The following is a 22,387-nucleotide window of genomic DNA, read 5'->3' as shown; positions in this document are numbered from 1 at the left end:
TACTTCGATGTTGTTTTATCATGTCCGATGGATTTCCCGAAATGATAGGGGATATTTTTATATGCATCTTGTTAATGTCGGTTACCAGGTGTTCAATCCATATGAATGATTTTTGTTTCTATGCATGGGACGTATATTTATGAGAAATGAAAATGAAAATCTTGTGGTCTTTTAAAATGATGACAATGATTATTTATATTAAACTAATGAACTCACCAACCTTTTGGTTGACACTTTAAAGCTTGTTTATTCTCAGTTATGAAAGAAATCTTCCGCTGTGCATTTGCTCATATTAGAGATATTACTTGGAGTCATTCATGACATATTTCAAAAGACGTTGCATTCGAGTCGTCGAGTTCATCAAGATTATTATTAAGTCAATTATAGTTGGATATATTAGAAAATGATATGCATGCCGTCAACATTCGATGTGAAGAAAGTTTGTCTTTTAAAAACGAATGCAATGTTTGTAAAATGTATCATATAGAGGTCAAATACCTCGCGATGTAATCATATGTTATTGTATTCATTCTTATGGATTAGGATGGGTCTTTACATGTGGTATCAGAGCGGTGGTCTTAACGAACCAGGTCTGCATTAGTGTATTTAACTGATAAGTCATTAGGATGCATTAGTGAGTCTGGACTTCGACCGTGTCTGCATGTCAAAAGTTTTGCTTATCATTTTCGTCAAAAAATTTCTTGCTTATCATTCTTAGTCTAGACACATCTTATTGCAATGATTGCATGCATAGTGTATAGACAAAATTCATATCTTAGAGTATCTGCTAATTCATATCTTAGCGTATCTGTTATTGTTACCTTTACCTGACAGCTTCCGTAGATTCCTCCGTAACTTATGGGATTTTATTATTATATATGCATATGTAAATTATGTATTGCAGGGTACTAATCTACATCCTATAATCTGTTTCTTATCGAAAATTCTTTATCTGATCGTACAAGATGAATCCCTCAACCAGTTCGAGTCCCTCAGATTTCGATAGCTATTCCGATAGTTATTCCGACAGCTATTCCGACATGGATGTTCACCTAAGCTCTGAAAGCAGCGTCACCAGAATGAATCAACCAATCATACATCCCCAATTCATCTGATGGGTTTGTAGTCGACTTAATCAATGGAGACGCGAAGAAGGCGATCCTTTTCACCAACCAAATTTTCCTCTTGACGAAGAACCCGAAGCACTTACTGGCGAACCAATCCGAAACACCATTTTTACCCTCATTTCCCGAATATCTCACCACGATTATATTCTATCTAAAATTCCAAACCTTATTCATCCGCTCGTTCCGACCGCCAATCATTCTGGAATAATAGAAGAGGTCAACGAACTTCGCGCTCGAGTAATCAATTTGGAGAATATGGTGCAAAATTTACCAGCTTCAGCAACAGCACCGACACCAACAGTACCATCAGTAACAGCACCAGTACCATCAACAATCCATGCCTCAACATCTCATTCAGTACCTCAAGCATAATCATCGTTTTACATATCGTTCTACATCAATTATCTTCGTTCTTCATGGCTATTATGTAATCTCTAATGTTTTAGAGATTATGTATTCTAGTTCTAACGGTAAATTAAATGAGATTAATATTATATTAACTCATTAAATCCATGATTACATCTGAAGAAAATATATATGTAAGTATATTTTCATAAAGATTATAATTAAAAGCTCTTTTGTACAAACTGTTAATGATGAAAATATTTTAACGGGTAGGTAATACCCGAGGAATATTTAGATTTCACAATAATAAGTCACGATGTACATTCTTCGAATCCGATTCAATGGTCATCTATTATCCTATTTACATCCACAGATATACATATCCTTTCACCGCAGAATAACCATTTTCATTCAATTTCATATTTGGATTTTGACCTATCAGAATCCAACAAGTGGCATAATGAAGAAAACATTGGATAAAATAAAATTTGTTAGAAACAAACAAATTAACTATGAGAAAATTTTGTTAAGAATCCACGCTAACAAAATCCTAGCTAACTGCTCCTAGCTAACTATTAATTCCTTATTACATTTTATTATTGCAATTTATTTATCGCAGTTTATTTATCGCAATTTTATTTATCGTCATTTAATTTCTGTTATTTATTTTTATGCACTTTAAATATCGGGACACGTATACAATGTTTTGACATATCATATCGACGTCATCTATATATATTATTTGGAATAACCATAGACACTCTATATGCAGTAATGATCGAGTTCTCTATACAGGGTTGAGGTTGATTCTAAATAATATATATACTTTGAGTTGTGATCGAGTCTGAGACATGTATATAATGGGTCACGACACGTATTAATTAATTCGAATATTATATATGAAACTATATATGAATTGTTGAACTACTAATTGTGGACTATTAACTGTGGACTACCAACATTGGACAATTAAAATGAATTAAAATATTAATTATAACATATGAAACTAAACAATTCTTCAAGTTTGCCACTTGATTTCATCTTAAACCTAGTTTGAATCTTGACAATTACAATCTGCGTTCAAACCTTTCATGATTCTTGAAAACACCTCAATCGAGAGGATGAACCAACAGCACTTCATATACGGAAGAAAAGACTTATGCATATAGTTATGCACCTGAAAACACTCGAAATTTGAGTATCTGTGCTAGCTCTTTAGGCATTGTTGTTACCGAAAATAACATTGTAAATCTTTTTCAAATTAGCGAATTTTGTCACAGCTCCAGCAAATCAACTTCGACTTTTTGTTCGAAACAACCTTATTATAACCTTGATATATATGCGTGCTCTTTTATTGTTACCGGGGAACCTTTTATATTCTACCATATTACCATCAGCGTTTAATCATCTAAAAACACAATTCTCCTGAAACCACCTCGGATTGATAAGCTATGATTCAGATATCGTAGCATTAAATGCAGAGGAAACAGAAAAATTGTAGATGGTCTAAACAGCCAAAATTTTGATGATAAAGAAGGGAGTGTTAGGAACGCTCGATAGAAAATTTGGTACTGAAAAACAGATTGAGCAAACCATGAAGGAGACCAAGGCCCAAATACAAGGACCATACCATATATTCAAAGAATCCAGATAATTCTGGATCTGATGAAACCTTCAACGAATACCTTGCTCCGTACTCATGTTAAAATCTTGCGAAAAATCTTTCTTCATCAACCATCGAACTTAGAGATTCCAAAATATCATCATAAATATCTTCGATATTTCTGAGGATATTTTCATAAATATTCTCGTCCGAAATTATTTATCTCTTCGTACTATCTATATTACATCATAAAGGAAACTACTTTAGTTTCTAAATTTCTTTAAAATTTGAGTTTGAATTATGAATGATTTTGAAGTAGTGTTGGGTACTGAAGCATGAGTTAGTATAATATAATGACACTTGATCAACGTGATTATATTACAGTAAGTCATGCTGAGTTTCTAATGGGACATGATGATTCACAGATCATAACGTCATCATGTGCCATGTTACATAACTCTTTCATTCTGCTTAACTTTTGAACATATCAAGAAAGTATATTCTTGATAGTTCTATTCTCAGTAATTCTGGTAATTTGACAAATCAAATCGTGCTATTACGTTCTTTCTTGTTTAGAACATTAAGTTCATTCGAAACTCCATACTTACGAATTCTGGACCATTACTCGCTTTACTAGAGGTCTAGATGAGAATAAAAAGGCAAAGAGTTCCAAAATATAAGAGAAAATATAAAGCCCAATAACAACACGGAGGTTACAAACTGTGGATATTAATACGAATTGCAATATAAAGACACGGTAGAATTAAGAATGGTATTACCCCAAGGTAATAGTAGAAGTAAACAGATTTTTCTGTTGGAAGATTGAAAAGAAGGATGACAGAAATGATAATTAGGAAAATATCAAGGATCGGAATGGAATTAAGCATTTTCACAATCTTTTGGATGTATGAACTAAAAAAGAAAGTATTGAGGTGGTGGAAAATAATGGGACGAAAAAAGTTTAATTTATAATGAAATATCAGACAAAGCAATCAAGACAGATCATCGCATTTACTCAAAGAGGATCCTAATTTTCATATTCACCAAAGAATCAGATCTTATTCAGATTTCAAAGATTTCTTTAACTCCGTTGAATTTCGGAAAATCCACCATGACTACGTCAAAAGTTAAACCTCTATCTCAATCTTTTGTGATAGCTTCACTTGTACGCTTCGAATAATCAAATTGTTTTATCTGTATCACTCAATGATGATAAAATTCTATTTTATCAATTCATATTCGTAATGAAAACATATTTATTGTTAACCATGACAACCACACTCAAATTTCAGGACGATGTTTCTTTAACGGGTAGGTACTGTGACGACCCAGGAATTTCTGACTAAATTTAAACTTAATCTTTACATGGTTTCGACACGATAAGCAAAGTTTGTAATGTTGAGTCTCAAAAATTTTGAACTATTTCATAAATTCAATTGACCTTCGACCATTATCGATGATTCATGAACAACTAATTTGTAATTAGATATATATAATTTTATTTGAAATATTATTTTAAATAATATATGATTTAATTGTTTGGAAATAATATCAGTATATTTAATATTATTAATTTAATATATAATATATAGATATGCATATAATTATATATATATATATATATATATATATATATATATATATATATATAATAAAATGAAATGCTATATATTGTAATTGTTATAATCAATGTTGAAAAATCATAATAATATATAACAATTATTATTTAAAGAGTATATATATATATATATATATATATATATATATATATATATATATATATATATATATATATATATATATATATATATATATAAAATAAAGTATATAGAATATATATTTTGTGATTTTGAAGTTATTTAGTAAACGAAAGTAACGCTCAATTGTCATTTGATTGACAGTAAACGAGTTAAAAAGAAACTTATGTGATTTTAAAATAAACGGTTAGCCGAAAATGAGTTTTACAAATTATAGGCTTGTTAAAAATGTATTTAGGAACTATTTGTTGAATTTTAAAACTTCTTATATTTTACTTGGGGTTGAGAGTGAATAATTAATGTAATTTTTATTTAATAGTTAATGATCGAATTTTATACCATAATGACCAAAATAAATAAATATAGTTAATTTAAAAATATGGGATTTTTTTCGAAGACTTTTATTCGCCACTGAGTAACATCGGGGTACGAAATACTATTCCTTCTAAAACTGTCGGCAGAATATCTGGCTGCTATACTATTGTGTATATTATTTGAGCACGTTCATTTAACTTATGATTCAATTGATTGATTTATTATTATTATAATAAATATTATATTTTTATTAATTTATTATTATTGTTAGATTATTAAATTCTCCTTGAATTTATGAATGCATACTATGTTCACCACTAACTAGATTATGTATACATATTCATATATCGATGTACATGTATCAATCAGACAATCATCTTTCTTCTTCCTTTTTTACTTCTCTTTCTTATTTCCTCTTCATGAACCCAAGATCAAACCCATTTGATTTAATTGACATCGCTACCGGTTGTTTGTTTAAGTTAATGTTCGAACAAACTAGACCCGGAACCGAACCACCATGATCATCACACACAACCACCACCTCTATCCAATACAATCATCACAAACTACTAAATGGGTTATGCTACCCTTCGAACTTCGAAACCTATTTATTGTTGTCGAACCGAGATCACGAACCAAAAACATCATTAACAACTTGTACTTATTTTATGATTACTCCATTATTTCCTATTCTATTTCTTGGAACAAACACACCACAACCATTACTACCTTCGACTACCTATCAACACCACCATCGATCACCTCTAATTGAACCTTCAACAAAACACCCATCATTGCTAGCTACTGTAGTAGACGAAGAACAACAAACCCATCACCATCAAGATACTAATCACGATTGTTATTGCTACTTCCATTATGTTTTAATCGAGGTAAACTACTATGCTTTATCACTTAACAACGAACCTGTAACTATTACCACTATTCTTTTTCTATTATAACTAGACTGTTGCTGCACCTGTGAGCTTTCTGTTACTACCTACTGTTTGATACCACCACTACCACAATGACCATCGCTGTCACATTTTCCGTTTCTAATCCAATTAAAATAATTAACGTGATATTAAGTTGAAGATAATATCATGGTGATATTGTTGATACAGTAACAAAAATGGTGAGAGGTTTGTTGATTATATTACCAGATAACCTACTTGAACTAGTAGATTAGAATATTGAATTACTATGAAATGCGTGATTAAATTTCTCAAAGATTAGGCAAGTGGGACTAGATGGTCAACCAAAACTATCTGCAGGGACGTGCTTTTTATTATTTTATGAAGTAAACATGATGATTGATGATCAAATGATGATGATGAGATGATGCCATGGAATGGTGACGAGTCAAGATGTCAAAATTCTGGTTTCCTTATTATTTTTTTCCAATCGCACTCAAACAGCAAACTTAAAACTCAATCTATCATGGGCCTTTTAATTATTAAATGGGTTACAATAGTTGTTGGGCTGCGACGGCCATCATGAATAGTACTGGACGTTATTTTGTTGGGTTTGGTCATTTTATCACTTGGGCCGAGATAATATATAAATTTCACTTGGGTCGTGAACCTTCTTTCATTTATTGGGCCGAGAATGTCTAATGGATTACTAGGTTCAGTTTCTAATTTAGGCCTGTGATGAACTAGCTGTATATAGTTAAGGAAGATTAGCCGTGATGAAATTGATAATTAAAAGTTGATGATAAATTATATGACGATGGTTATGATGGTGAGTGAAGATGAACACAATGATGTTATGGTTATGTTGTTGGATGTATGTTGATATCGATTAGGTTGAAAAAGAAGAAACATATACATAGGTTAAATAGTTTTAAATCGTGAAATAGAACAGAAATGAAATGGCAGAACTATGGTTCAGAGCATTTGTGTTAAAAGAGAGGTCTCGGGTTAAATAGTTGTGGTTAGTGAACTAAATCAGAAATGCTAAGATAGAAGAGTGGTTTAGGAAGATGTTGGGTTAGCAGGATGTCGCGGGTTCAAACCCGGACTTGGGCATTTCTTTTAAGGACTACTTCTTCGAGGTAGTTTACTCATTACTCATTATTATTACTATTATTTTTATCACTTTTATTATTATTATTATTATCATTATTAACATATAACATTTTTATCATTTTATTATTAGTATTATCATTATTATTAAAAGTATTATCATTACTATTATTATTTTTTAGTATTATTATAATTATTATTTTCAACAAACAAATGTTATCTATATAAAAATATATTACAAGTCAACTAATATTACATACTTATATATTTTTAACTAATATATTAACATTTATATTGATAAAACTTTAATTAAATTATATATCATATAAATATTATAAGAATAATTATATTTAAAAATATTAATTTTAATACATTATAAAATATAAGTAAACTTAATTGATTAAATGGGATATATGTTAATATATATACTTGATATAGGTTCGTGAATTCGAGGTCAACCTGCATTGTTCAGTTCCGTCGTATGTATATTTTTACTACAAAATATCGTATTGTGAGTTTCATTACTCCCTTTTTAAATGCTTTTGCAATATATATTTTTGGGACTGAGAATACATGCGCTTTTATAACTGTTTTACGAAATAGACACAAGTAATCAAAACTACATTATATGGTTGAATGATCGAAGCCGAATATGCCCCTTTTTCCATTGTCCTCAATATTCAAAATGGTATTCCTTCTTCACTAATTAAGTTATTTTAATAACGCTAATTAAGTATTAGTTGTTTTCACAACCTTTACGGTTATATAGAAATAACAATCAAGAGGGAATCTCACACTTAGGTTTTTTAGATAAGTGGGATTTTTTATTCAAGTACTCTTAATTTAGGGTTTTAATCCCACACTTAGTGTTAAGTATATGCTCTAGCAAATAATATAACAATAGAGATTAAGGGCGAGTACTTCCCCACAGAATATTCTGTTGACGACCTTTGGCTAGATTCCTCATACAAACACTCCATCCACATTCACCATAATTCTCTTGTGATTCACCTCTTGAGTGTGAACATGCCGGACACGCTCCATATTGTTTCGGTTGTTGCTTATAGCAGTTGCCAGGTGTGAAAGATTGGCCAAGAATTTATCACTTATTCAAGATTAAACTAAAACATAAAGCAAAGACATTAGTAAATTAAAAGCTCATGTTGTCTCCTGAGAAGCGCTTTTTTTTTTGAGTATTTTGCTTGACTCTAGGATTATTTCCCAAGTAATCTAGTAGGATTGATGTGTAAAAGTGTGCAGTGCTTAATTTGTCTTTTCAAACTTTTAAATTTATGTAACCCTTACTTAATACACTTTTAACACCCTAACGAGCAACAAGAGTTGATCAGATGTAGTATTTTAGATTATTATCCCAAGAGAGCGTACATGCGGTTATAAGTTGGTTTATTATGTAGTCTCTTATTAAAGAACTAGAAGTATAGTGTTTATGTTTTTGGTTGTTATTTAGATTTTGAATATTATCTCTTAGGAAAGAGATAACTGAAGATACATTCTTAATAAATTAAATAACAAACTATTGAGAAAAATAGGGAATAAAGATTAAGATAAACAATTATAAATAAAAGCAGTTACGTAAACGAATAACTTATAAGGGAATCATATTAGATAAGTTTCATGACTTATATTTACACAGAGCAAGATAATAATCATAGACCAACTATTATCCTTAGAAATTTAAGTTAAGTGTCGCATATCATTCAATAAGTAGGACTTAAAGCACATGTTATCTAAGTGATGTTCAAAGCTAACATCTTAATTCTTAGTGTTCAAATCAATAACATGATACATATCAATTTAATCTTATGATGAGGATCAATTAACATGCAAATAGATTAACAAATAAATATACTATTAAACTTAAGTAGATCAACTTAACTTACTAGCTGAAAGCTAATCTTTACTCAGTTCTCATGCAATCATTAACTAAACATATTCAAACAAAGGATCTTTGACTAAGCCTAAGAATATTAAATTCTATTATATAAGTGTGATTCAAGTTCAATAAATTAATTACTGGTAATGTTGTTTAACCTAGTTGCATGCATTCCAATTACCAAGTTTGATTGACTGGATCTATACAAGTAAAGTGAATCTAATAAGAGACTGTCGGATTAAGTGTTAATCAACCCTAAAATCATGTTTATTAATCATTAAGCTTGGAAAAAAGTTTATTAAAACATAGCAGATCTAAAACAATTTAAATAATCATCACAGAAACTAAATTTATACAGATATGGAAAAACCGGCGGTTTAGACTGAGGAAGCCGGCGGCTTCATCTGATTCCCAGATAAAGTTCAGTGTTCGTCCACGCAACCACTATGAACGTGTAGTTCATAATGGTAGACGAACAGTAATTAAAAACAGTAATTAAAACAAAGGAATAATAATAAAATAAGATAGACATGTACCTTAAAGGTAAATTAAAAATGAAAACTTGAATAAGATTGATACTTGAAAGATTGTACTTGGTTTACAACTTGAAAACTTGAATAAAAACCCTATTCTACTTGATTTTTCGAACTAGCTAAAGAAACCCTAAAAATTGTGGAATATATTGAAAACTGTAACAAATGGCCTCTATTTATAATATACAGAAACGGTGGCCAAGTCGGCAGCTTCAGGGTGAAGCCGGCGGCTTTCCTTGGTCGGTTACTCCTTTATCAAGTTAAACATAAGATAGAGATATACCTTAAAGGCTTCCCTTGGCGGATTCCCTTGGGCGGCGGCTTCAGTGACAAGCCAGCGACTTCAATGATACGAGATCTTTCTTATTTTGTTACCTTTTTATGTTATTTCTTGGCCTTTAAATACATGAAACTGTATCTAGCTGGCGTCTTAGGTGTCAAGTTGGCGGCTTCATTGCCTTTTCTTCAAGTCATTCGAAATTCTGTGTTTTTCTGGAATGTTCTGGCAGTCATCACCATTCCGGCGGCTTCCCTTAATCCTAGCCGGAAGCTTCATCTTCATTTCTGCAACTTTATTTGTTTTTGATCCTGTTAATACATATCTTAAACAAAACTATTAAAAATACCTTTTTCCCATTTCTACCCATTTTTGTGTGTTTAAGTATTTAAAATGTCTTTAAAATAACAAGATAACTCCTTAAAATATTATGAAAAACCTATATAATTTAGGATTTATCAAATTTTCCACACTTCAGCTTTTACTTGTCCTCAAGTAAACAACATGAAAAATCTTAAATAAATCAAGAGATTGCCAATAGGTCGAATATTTATGTACATAATTTTAAATACTAAGGGAAAGTCAAGTTCAAAATGAACTTCTATCGTATGACGGGAATGGAAATACTATCAACTCTTCTTTAGGTAAAGTTCCTTTCTTTTTTAAGACATGGTATGTTTGTAAAGAGGAATTTAAATTCTGGTGTAAGTGCCCAATAAAAGAATTAAATAAAAATGCTAATAAAACTTTATGAGGTTTAGAATCCTTAATTGGTTTCTTATTTTTACCGAAAAATAAATTAATTAATATATTCATATGATTTAAATTAAAAATCAAATTATATTTAGAAACATACATAAGCTTGTGTATTTATCCACTTTAACTTATTAAATAGCCAAACTTATGCCCTTGTCATTATTAATAATAGAGTGCATAAACATTAGATTAAGATTAACTGATGGAATAATAGATGGATGAAGTTTTTATGACAATCATCTCCATGAAATTTGGAGTTTAAGTGCAATAAGGATAGGCTCTATACCTTCAGTGGTCCATGTTGGTCCATGCTTATTATTCCATATGGTAATGGCTATAAGTTGGCAATTGTTTCACAATTTTTGGTATAATAAAGATATAGAATAATATACAACGAGCTTTTATTTTCTTAAGTTTCATGTATGAACTCTTAAAAGTATAATCAGTGTAATAATAACTTTTTCGACTCGTCATGGGTGGAAATGCATAAGCATTCTTAATCAATGGATGATAGTTTTTATTATTATGAATTTATTCACTTTATTAATATTAATAAGTAAATTGTGGTGTCCAAATGTGGAACCTAGGAACCACTTTGGGTCATAACTAAGTAAAAAGCCACAAACACTATCTATAAAAGCTAAATATAAGTTTCACACTTAGACTTGGTTTGTCAACTGCTATAGTTGACATTGGTATCAACACATTCGGTTTCATTGATATTTTACTTGTTACTAACTTGTTTCCTTGTGCAGGAAGGTTACCGGATTTGAATCAAAGTGTTAAGCATTGGATTGGATTCATATGTTTGTGATTTTTATAGAATCTAGTTACCGAACCAGATACCAAAACCGAAAGTGAAACCGAATCTCAGATTGTATTAATATGTCTACTCAAGATACATTGATTATTGGATCAGATTCCAAACCTCCAGTGTTGTTTGATGGCAAGCACAACCAGTGGATTCATTGTATCACTCAGTACATAGACTACAAGGGTGATATTGAAGCATGAGAGAGCTCACGGTGATATTGAAGCTAAAAATGTAATCATGCAAGCCATCCCATATGAGTTGTTTGAAAATGTTGACAGTAACACTACTGCTAAGGACATATGGGATGAGATCAAAAGACAACAAGAAGGTTATGACATGTCTGATGTTACCAAAATGAATAAGGCTCTAGGACTTTATGAAGATTTCAAACAGGAACCTGAAGAACTTCTCAAGTAAACCTACCGACGTTTCAATGGTGTCCTGAATGAGTTGAAAAGGTGTAAGATTACTAAAGTGAATGCTGCGATCAACATGAAGTTTCTCAAAATGCTCTATACTGATTGGCTGTAATGACCCAACCCGTCTCTTTCTGACCCATAATTTTTTTTTCCTTTTTATCATAATAATATATGCAACATTAGTCCATTTTCGTTTCTGAAAACATCATCATTACAATGTTAAGTTTAAGCATCTTTAAAACATACAATATATAAATTAAGTTTACAAAACGGGAATACAACCCGAGACCCATTTGACGTATCCAAAATATAGTTCATGACCCGACTAGTTCACTTTACAACCAAAACCGAGCATGGTGATTGGGAACGCTACCCAATCCTAATCAAAAGTATAAAGCAATCCGTAAAGCACTAGTCCCCAAGTAAACCTAAGCCGCCACTTGCAACCTATAAAAATATAAATAACGAGAGGGTAAGCTAATTGCTTAGTGAGTAAAATATTTATACACATACATATATAGTTTACCTACACGCATACCCAACACACAACACGTATACACGTATAAGCAATCTAGCATTACCACATACAATAATCAACAACATTAGTATATAAACTGCCACAATAATATACTAAATCATAACAATGCATAAACATACCTAACCATTCCCCGCTATGGCACTACTGAATTGTAGACTCCCAATAACGTCGAGTCTCACTCGTATGATGTCACCGACTTGTGAATCATCATAAGGTGTCACCGACTTGTGAATCCCCCACCAATACATATGGGTCACCGACACGTGAACGCCATGTGGCATCACTGACTTGTGAAGCACTACTAAGTGTCACCGACTTGTGAAGCACTATAGGGTGTCACCGACTTGTGAATCACCTACTCCAACTTAAGGGGCCACCGACTTGTGAACCACCATGAGGTATCACCGACTTGTGAATTACCTATCAAGACACTACTGACCCGTAGTTCTCATCACCCATATCATCAACAAGTCACCGTCTTGTGACATATCATCAATACTCACGATGTGGAACCTAAGGCCCACATCGCGTACGAGTAAATAAACTACATACATACATGTATAAATATTCCACTCACCTCGATTACTTGAAGAAGCGTAACTTGCAAACTTGAACTTCTTCCACTGACTTCACGTATATCACCTACGCAAATCATACATGCAAATAAGCTACAAGTTAAGCTTATTCGACTTAAAACATCACAAGTGTACTTTTGACTATTTACACTTGACCAACATTAACTAAGTCAAATCTCGCCCGAACTTCTCATAATCACAATCAACTTGTGATTATGTCCCAATAGCATCTTTTAAACAAGGTTTGATCAACCAATCTCCCATTTGGACTCACGACCCGCCCAAATTGACCTAAAGTGTAATTTACACCTTTTTGCACTTTTAACGATACTCAAAAGTCCAAAACTAACGAGACCACTTCCCGCGTTCCCAAAATACCTAAATACACCTTTTTTAGTCTTTGAACGCATTTTAATTCGACATTTACACAAAATCCCATTTTGACCTAAAATCGAGTCAAAATACTCATTTTACATACTTACACTCCAAATCACTTTCAACACAAGTTAATTGGTGATTTATACTCCTAAACATGTTTTCCAACTCACCAATTTCATCATCCAACCCTAAATCCACTAAAATGGTTTTCCTCACCATTTACTAATTCAAATCTTCAATTTAACAACTAGTGGGGTTTAGCTCAAGATCATACAATCAAAAGCCCTAAATATAAACATGAACACAAACACGAAATTTAGAGTTAGGACTTACCCCTAGTATATACTTGTAGCTAAGAACAAGGAGAATGACTTTCCTTCACGCACCGAGAATCGAATCACAAGTCTTCACCTTCAAATCTCACTTTGAATCTAAGAGGGTTTTGGGATTTGAGAGAAAAGAGAGAAATAAAAGAGAAAAGAAATGAAGAAAAAAAGATAAGTGGCTGGGATTTAGAGCCACAATGTGATCCACACTCAAAAAGATAAAAATACCCTTAACCTACCCTTTTCAAAACTGAAAATCAGATCAGGCCCAGCCGCCGGTCGCAGCGCGACCACACTGAACCGCGGCACTGTTTTTGAAGCAATTTCGAACCAGTTTTGGTTGCTCCCCGTTCTTGATTCGTGTATATCCCCGCGGCGCGACCCCACAGGTCCACGACGCGAGTAACAAGGCATTTTGTCCAATTTTCGGTTAACTAAGTCCAAGACTCATAGCATGACTCGTACCCTTCGTACTCGCTTCGTATATACACTTAAACACAACTACAATAACATGTTCGATCCTATATCTTACATACACTACGCACCCCTTCATACCATGCATACATTTCCATACATATATAACTCCCATGCACATGTATATATATATATATATATATATATATATATATATATATATATATATATATATATATATATATATATACACATACATATATATACGCACACGCTACATTCTTTTATCACACACGTCGTAACAATCTTCTATCTACATATATATATATCTATATATATATACATTATATATATATATATATATATATATATATATATATATATATACACATCTATTATCTTCGTGTACATATTTACATATATAAATATACTCGCTACATGCACTTTACGTCCGAGATAATTATTCGAAATATCCGGGTCTTACAACTCTCCCCCACTGAAACTAGATCACGTCCTCGTGATCTTTGTCAATTATCTAACCGAACCCACACTCTACGATCCTTCGACTTACTCCCAAACTCGATGTCTACGAAATTTTTCCAAAAATCCGAAAATCTTACGCCACTCCTTTGGCGACTTCACCCACTAAGTTGCCATTTCAAATTAAATCGTCACCCACGATCCGTCAACACTATAAATCCGAGCGCTACGCCTCGCATCTTACCTTCCAATTCGTGAAAGTTCGACTAAATCTCACACATAGCGACTCTTAGAGAGAATTTGGCACACTTATCTCTCATCTAGGGGACTTCATCCCGCTCGTCGGACTCAACCATTCAACTTTTAACGAATTCTCACCATGTCGCTACCTCTAGTAGCAATTTAATTTCCCATAATCATGAAATTTAGTCCGAATCGGACTCTACATCAACCGATCAAACCTAGATCTCGACACAAATTTCCGAATCTATTACGAGCATCATCCAAAATCTTCATATGTACATACTTCTGTGCGGGAGTGTAACTCCCCCACTTGGAACTTCGTTCCATAAATTCGCCCCCAAGATATCACCATCTTTTTCGAAAATCACGTCATCTAACGCTACCGACCAATCTCGCCATCGGTCATAGTCTCCAGTGTTCACAAACTCGCTTCACTTCATGAAGCTGACATTCACTGTCATTCGTTGGCGTCGTCAAAGGAATGACCTAAAGCTAACTCAACTCGTACCCTGTATATCAAATGCCGCTACCCGCAAGGTAGACCTTTCCGAAACATTGAGTTCACCCGACCCATCACAACTAAAATCATTCGAATAATTTATGAACGTCCTTCATCACCTCACACGAAGGAATTTTCAACTTAGCATACAATCCTCACTCTCGCAATCATCACGTTGCTATCACTTGTCTGTTCACTTGGTCATTCATGCAGTTAAGGGTTTCTTACTAGCACCCTGAGCACAACATAACCTCACTAAAATTGAAGTCAAATGTTACGTCCGCAGGTATGAAAAGGCACCTGACGACGGGATCAAAGACTCGATCCACAAGGTTCCATCCGTTCGATGTCACCCATTCCGCAATATACTAACACGTGCCATTATCTACGGGTCTCACTCCCATGAACATCCCCACTTACACATCTTCTTGCATGTCAACTCCTTTGCCACGACATCATGTAATTGAAAGCAACACTAGTAACCACTTACCACCATACGGTTACACCGACTCGTCTAGGCTCTCGATACTAAATGATTAATCCCGACTTGATTAATCAAACTCCCTTGGTCAACCCAACATAGCCAACCCTCAACATCTAATGACTAACCAGACTTGGTTAAGTCAAACACATTTGGTCATCCCGACGTAGTCGAACTTCTAACACTTGTTGATTAACCCGACTCGGTTAAGTCAACTCACTTGGTCAACTCGACTTGGTTAACACCTAACAACAATTGATTAACCCGACTCGGTTATGTCAAACATACACGGTCAACCCACCTCGGTTAACACCTAACATCTAATGACTAACCCGACTCGGTTAAGTCAACACACACGGTCAACCCGGCTCGGTCAACACCTAACATCTAATGACTAACCAGACTCGGTTAAGTCAACACACACGGTCAACCCGCGTCGGTCAATACCTAACATCTAATGACTAACCTGACTCGGTTAAGTCAACACACACGGTCATCCCGCCTCGATCAACACCTAACATCTAATGACTAATCTGACTCGGTTAAGTCAACACACACGGTCAATCCACTTATTACCTAACATCACACATATAACAAAATAAAATAGGTACCGAAATCGAATAGTACCTTAACCCCACATTGCGAGGATCTCGCGCCTCGTCATCAACTCAACTCGGGACACTCCAACCTTCGGTGTCACTCCTTCTGGCACTTAAAACACGTGACTTTACCCGATAGACAATCACGAGACTTATGTCCCGTTTGCACATAATTATAACACACAAATTTAGAACCACCCGTGCCACTCATCTTCACGCTTCCGACACCTTGGGTAGCACTTTTACTTTTCTTGTTCGAATACATCATAGCTTCAAACTTCCCCCTACTAACATCGGAACCGCTTCCATTAACATATGATCATTCTCGATATACTCCGGGCAAAATCAGGTTTTTAACAAAAAGGTAGACTTTAGTTCATTCAAGTCCATCGACCCTTGCTCTAAGTTTCGCAACTCATCTCTTATTCGAGAAAGATCGGCTTGAGTGCGATACTCTTTAAAGAATTCCTCCTTGAACTCTTCCCAAGTTAAACCCAAACATTGTTCTTCACCATAAACTTGAACCTTTCCATCCCACCATACTTTTGCATTATCTCGCAACATACAACCACCATATCTCGTCTTCTTATCGAGAGGACATTCACTCATACAAAAAGCGCACTTAATATCGGTGATCCAACACGTGCTCTTATTGAGATAATTTAAAGTTCTTGAAATGGAAGTCTCTCCTCCCAACATCACCCGTTAAACCCTCCATACCCCCCTCTTGAGTGTTAGGAAACCTTTTATCAAACTCCTCTTTGATAAGAGCACTCATTTGCTCTTTTATCATATCGGTTACTTATTCATTAACCGATTCTTGGAAGACCCTCCAAACGTCCACAAGAAATTCCACATTGTGACTCTTCAAGATGGCCTCTACCTTGGCCGTGAAATCGCTCTCGTCGCCTTGATCTTCGGTAACTTGTTCGTTCCTTGTCGTCATTCTAAGAAATGAACTTGGTTAGGAACGCAACACGAATAAATTACATACACCGCCACGATCTATATTCACAATCACATAAGTATATCACCGTTCGTACGCCCCATCTAGTTCAATACTTGTTGTACATTACTCACTTGACTTGACTTGCAATCGTAATAATGGTCGCGAAGCATTAATACTCTCGCATGCCACGCCGAGCTCATAAATACAACAACCATCTCGCTAGATGTTCAACACAAAACAACATGATTAGTAGCAACGATAATCAACACATAGCTAGTTCACCTATTCTCTAAGGCACTAACTAAAAACCCGTACCGACCCGTAATCCTACAAGTCCGACATAATAGCACACACAAAAAGTCTAAGTCTAGGCGCCTATCTCAAGTCACCTAAATCCCTTAGACCATGCTCTGATACCACTTGTAACGACCCAACCCGTCTCTTTTCGATCCATAATTTTTTTCCTTTTTATCATAATAATATATGCAACATTAGTCCATTTACGTTTCTGAAAACATCATCATTACAATGTTAAGTTTAAACATCTTTAAAACATACAATATATAAATTAAGTTTACAAAATGGGAATATAACCCGGGACCCATTTGACGTATCCAAAATATATTTCATGACCTGACTAGTTCACTTTACAACCAAAACCGAGCATGGTGATTGGGAACGCTACCCAATCCTAATCAAAAGTATAAAGCAATCCGTAAAGCACTAGTCCCCAAGCAAACCCAAGTCGCCACTTGCAACCTTTAAAAATATAAATAACGAGAGGGTAAACTAATTGCTTAGTGAGTAAAACATTTATACACATACATATATAGTTTACCTACACGCATACCCAACACACAACACGTATACACGTATAAGCAATCTAGCATTACCACATACAACAATCGACAACATTAGTATATAAACCGCCACAATAATATACTAAATCATAACAATGCATAATCATACCTAACTATTCCCCGCTATGGCACTACCGACTTGTAGATGCCCAATAACGTCGAGTCTCACTCGTATGATGTCATCGACTTGTGAATCATCATAAGGTGTCACCGACTTGTGAATCATCATAAGGTGTCACCGACTTGTGAATCCCCCACCAATACATATGGGTCACCGACTCGTGAACGCCATGTGGCGTCACCGACTTGTGAAGCACCACTAAGTGTCACCGACTTGTGAAGCACTATAGGGTGTCACCGACTTGTGAATCACCCGCCGCTACAAAAGGGGTCACCGACATGTGAACCACCATGAGGTGTCACCGACTTGTGAATCACCTACTCCAACTTAAGGGGCCACTAACTTGTGAACCACCATGAGGTATCACCGACTTATGAATTACCTATCAAGACACTACCGACCCGTAGTTCTCATCACCCATATCATCAACAAGTCACCGTCTTGTGACATAACACCAATACTCAAGATGTGGCACCTAAGGCCCACATCGCATACGAGTAAATAAACTACATTCATACATGTATAAATATTCCACTCACCTCGATTACTTGAAGAAGCGTAACTCGCAAACTTGAACTTCTTCCACAGACTTCATGGAAAGACCCGTCCTAATCCATAAGAACGAATACAATAAGATATGATTACATTGCGAGGTATTTGACCTCTATATGATACATTTTACAAACATTGCATTCGTTTTAAAAGACAAACTTTCATTACATCGAAAGTTGACAGGAATGCATATCCTTTCATAATATATCCCAAACTATAATTGACTTAATAGTAGTCTTGTTGAACTCAACGACTCGAATGCAACGTCTTTTGAAATATGTCATGAATGACTCCAAGTAATATCTCTAAATGAGCAAATGCACAGCGGGAGATTTCTTTCATACCTGAGAATAAACATGTTTTTAAGTGTCAACCAAAAAGGTTGGTGAGTTCATTAGTTTATCATAAACATTCATTTCTATCATTTTAATAGACCACAAGATTTTCATTTCATTACTCATAAATATCATGCATCTGCATAAAAATCATTCATATGGATTGAACACCTGGTAACCGACATTAAGAAGATGCATATAAGAATATCCCCTATCATTCCGGGACATCCATCGGACATGATAAAACAACATCGAAGTACTAAAGCATCCGCTACAACGGATGGGGTTTGTTAGGCCCAATAGATCTATCTTTAGGATTCGCGTCAATTAGTAGATCGGTTTACTAATTCTTAGGCTACCAAGCAAAAGGGGCATATTCGGCTTCGATCATTCAACCATATAATGTTGTTTTGATTACTTGTGTCTATTTCGTAAAACATTTATAAAAGCGCATGTATTCTCAGTCCCAAAAATATATATTGCAAAAGCATTTAAAAAGGGAGTAATGAAACTCACGATATTGTATTTTGTAGTAAAAATATGCATACGGCGGAACTGAACAATGCAGGGTTGACCTCAGATTCACGAACCTATATCATTTATATATATATATATTAAAACATATAATTAAAATCGAACAAATTTATGTATTATTCTTAGTGATATTATTATTATATTTAATAATTTATAGCTTTCATTAATAATTTAGTTAGATATATTTACTTTATTTATCTTAGATAAATAATTGTTATTTATTATAAAAAAATACTAATATAGTTATATTATATGTATTAAATATATTTTTATATAATTAATATTTATTTGTTATAATATTAATAATAAGAATAATATTAATAATAATAATAATAATAATAATAATAATAATAATAAAAATGTTAATTTTAAAAATGATAATGATAATTCTAATAAAAAAAGATAGTTTTAGTAAAAATAATACTTTTTATAAAAATGGTAATTTTTAATAGTTTTAAAAGAAATTTCGGTCATCATACAGTATTACTAATATTAATGTTTAACTGATAAGTCTATTAATGATACAAGTACTAATATTAATGAAAATAATTTGTATTATTTTCATAATAATAATATTAATCTTAATCATAGTGATAATAGTAATTCCTATATTAATAATACTAATAATTCTAAAATTTTACCAAAAAATATTTTTATTAATTTTGATATAGATCAAAATAATAATCATAACATTATTAATGAATATATAATAATAATAATAATTTTATTCATAATTATTATTATAATAATAATAATAATAATAATAATAATAATAATAATAATAATAATAATAATAATAATAATAATAATAATAATAATAATAATAATAATAATAATACTCATACTTAATAATAGTAATAATAATAATATTAATAATACTTGTAACAATAATTTTTAATACTAATTATAATGCTAGTAACAATACTAGCAATAATAATAATGACAATAATAATTATAATAACAATAACATTAATACTAGTAATAATAATGATAATAATAAGTGACTACCTCAAGATATAGGTCTCTTTAAAAAAATAACACCCATGCCTAGGCTTGAACCCTAGACCTCACGATACCCGACACCATCCCTTAAGCATCCAGCTACCCTTGTCTTTCTGATTTATTCTACCCGCTTAATTATATAACCCGTATAATATATTTGTCCTTCTTCATCTTCTTCTTCATACCAATCGACTAGGAGAAATTCAATACAATACTTTACGTTTTGGATTAGGACGAAGATTTTGAAATAGAGTAAACGACATGATGATTTGAATTAACCGGCACGAGAGAAAAAAAAATGTATCAAATCAGCAGAAGCTGTTCGCGAGAAAAAAAAGCATAAATCATGATTCGAATTTCCAGGCATTTTATACTAAAATTTCATCATGAAAGATGTTATAAACCATTCTTAGAATCCTTGTAAACCAATAATTTCAACAAAAATAATATATTGAATTCAAAATTCTCCTTAATCACTTCGGTTGACTTTTTGAAACTAAAGTTTGACTTCGAAATTCTTGATCGTTCCTTCGAATTAGCTTTTGTAACTTTGAAGAAAGTTTCAAGCAACGAATTAGAATGTCTCTGCATCTCCAATTTTCTTCAATTTGTTTCGAATCAATCTATGATTTAATGCTTTCGGTAAATTTGACAGAATAAAGAAAAGGAAGAAGAAAAAATAATAATAATAAGGAACCCGAATGATTACCTAGCTGTGAAGGATTATTTGGTACAGTTTTTAAGTTAAATTCCAAAGTTAATTGATCAAAGTCTTGTGGTAGGGTTCATGGACATCGACAGGTTTCACGAGTATAACAGGAAATACAGATAAGAAAGGAACAAAAATTGAATCAGATGGGGATATGTAATTACGCGTAATAATATCTGTAATTATATTTTATATTTATAATTTATAAATAATAAATATAATCATATTAATAATAATATTAATAATAATAATAATAATAATAATAATAATAGTATTAATAACATTGATAATAATAATTATTAATAATAATGTTAATAATAATGTTAATAATAATATTAATAACTAGTAATATGTATAATTATATAATAAAATAAAATAAAATAGTAATAGAAATAATAATAATATTATCATAATAATACCAACATAATACAAAAATGATACTTATGATATTTAATAATAAATAAAATGATAATAATAATATTATTAATGATAAAAATCATAATATTAATTATAATACTATTACTATTATTCATGAGAATAATAATATTAGTAATAATAATACTGTAACAACTATTTTAACTTATAATCTAGATTTATTATATTAATATTACAATTTATTAATTATATCGTATTTACTAATTATAATATATATTATATAATAACATGTTTTGAATATTTAATATTTATAAATTTTATATATTATAATATACATATACATATAATAATAATTATACATAGAAATTATATTATATTATATTATATATATATATATATATATATATATATATATATATATATATATATATATATATATATATATATTTTTAATTACACTTAATTATTTTGTATCTATTTTTACATATTTAAATCTAATGTTTAAATTATATTTTATAATTTCAAATTATTAAATATATTTATATATATATAT

Source organism: Rutidosis leptorrhynchoides, chromosome 2 (assembly GCF_046630445.1).
Source record: "Rutidosis leptorrhynchoides isolate AG116_Rl617_1_P2 chromosome 2, CSIRO_AGI_Rlap_v1, whole genome shotgun sequence".
NCBI lineage: Eukaryota > Viridiplantae > Streptophyta > Magnoliopsida > Asterales > Asteraceae > Rutidosis > Rutidosis leptorrhynchoides.
The sequence above is the reverse complement of the archived record's forward strand: the minus strand, read 5'-3'. Positions refer to the sequence as shown.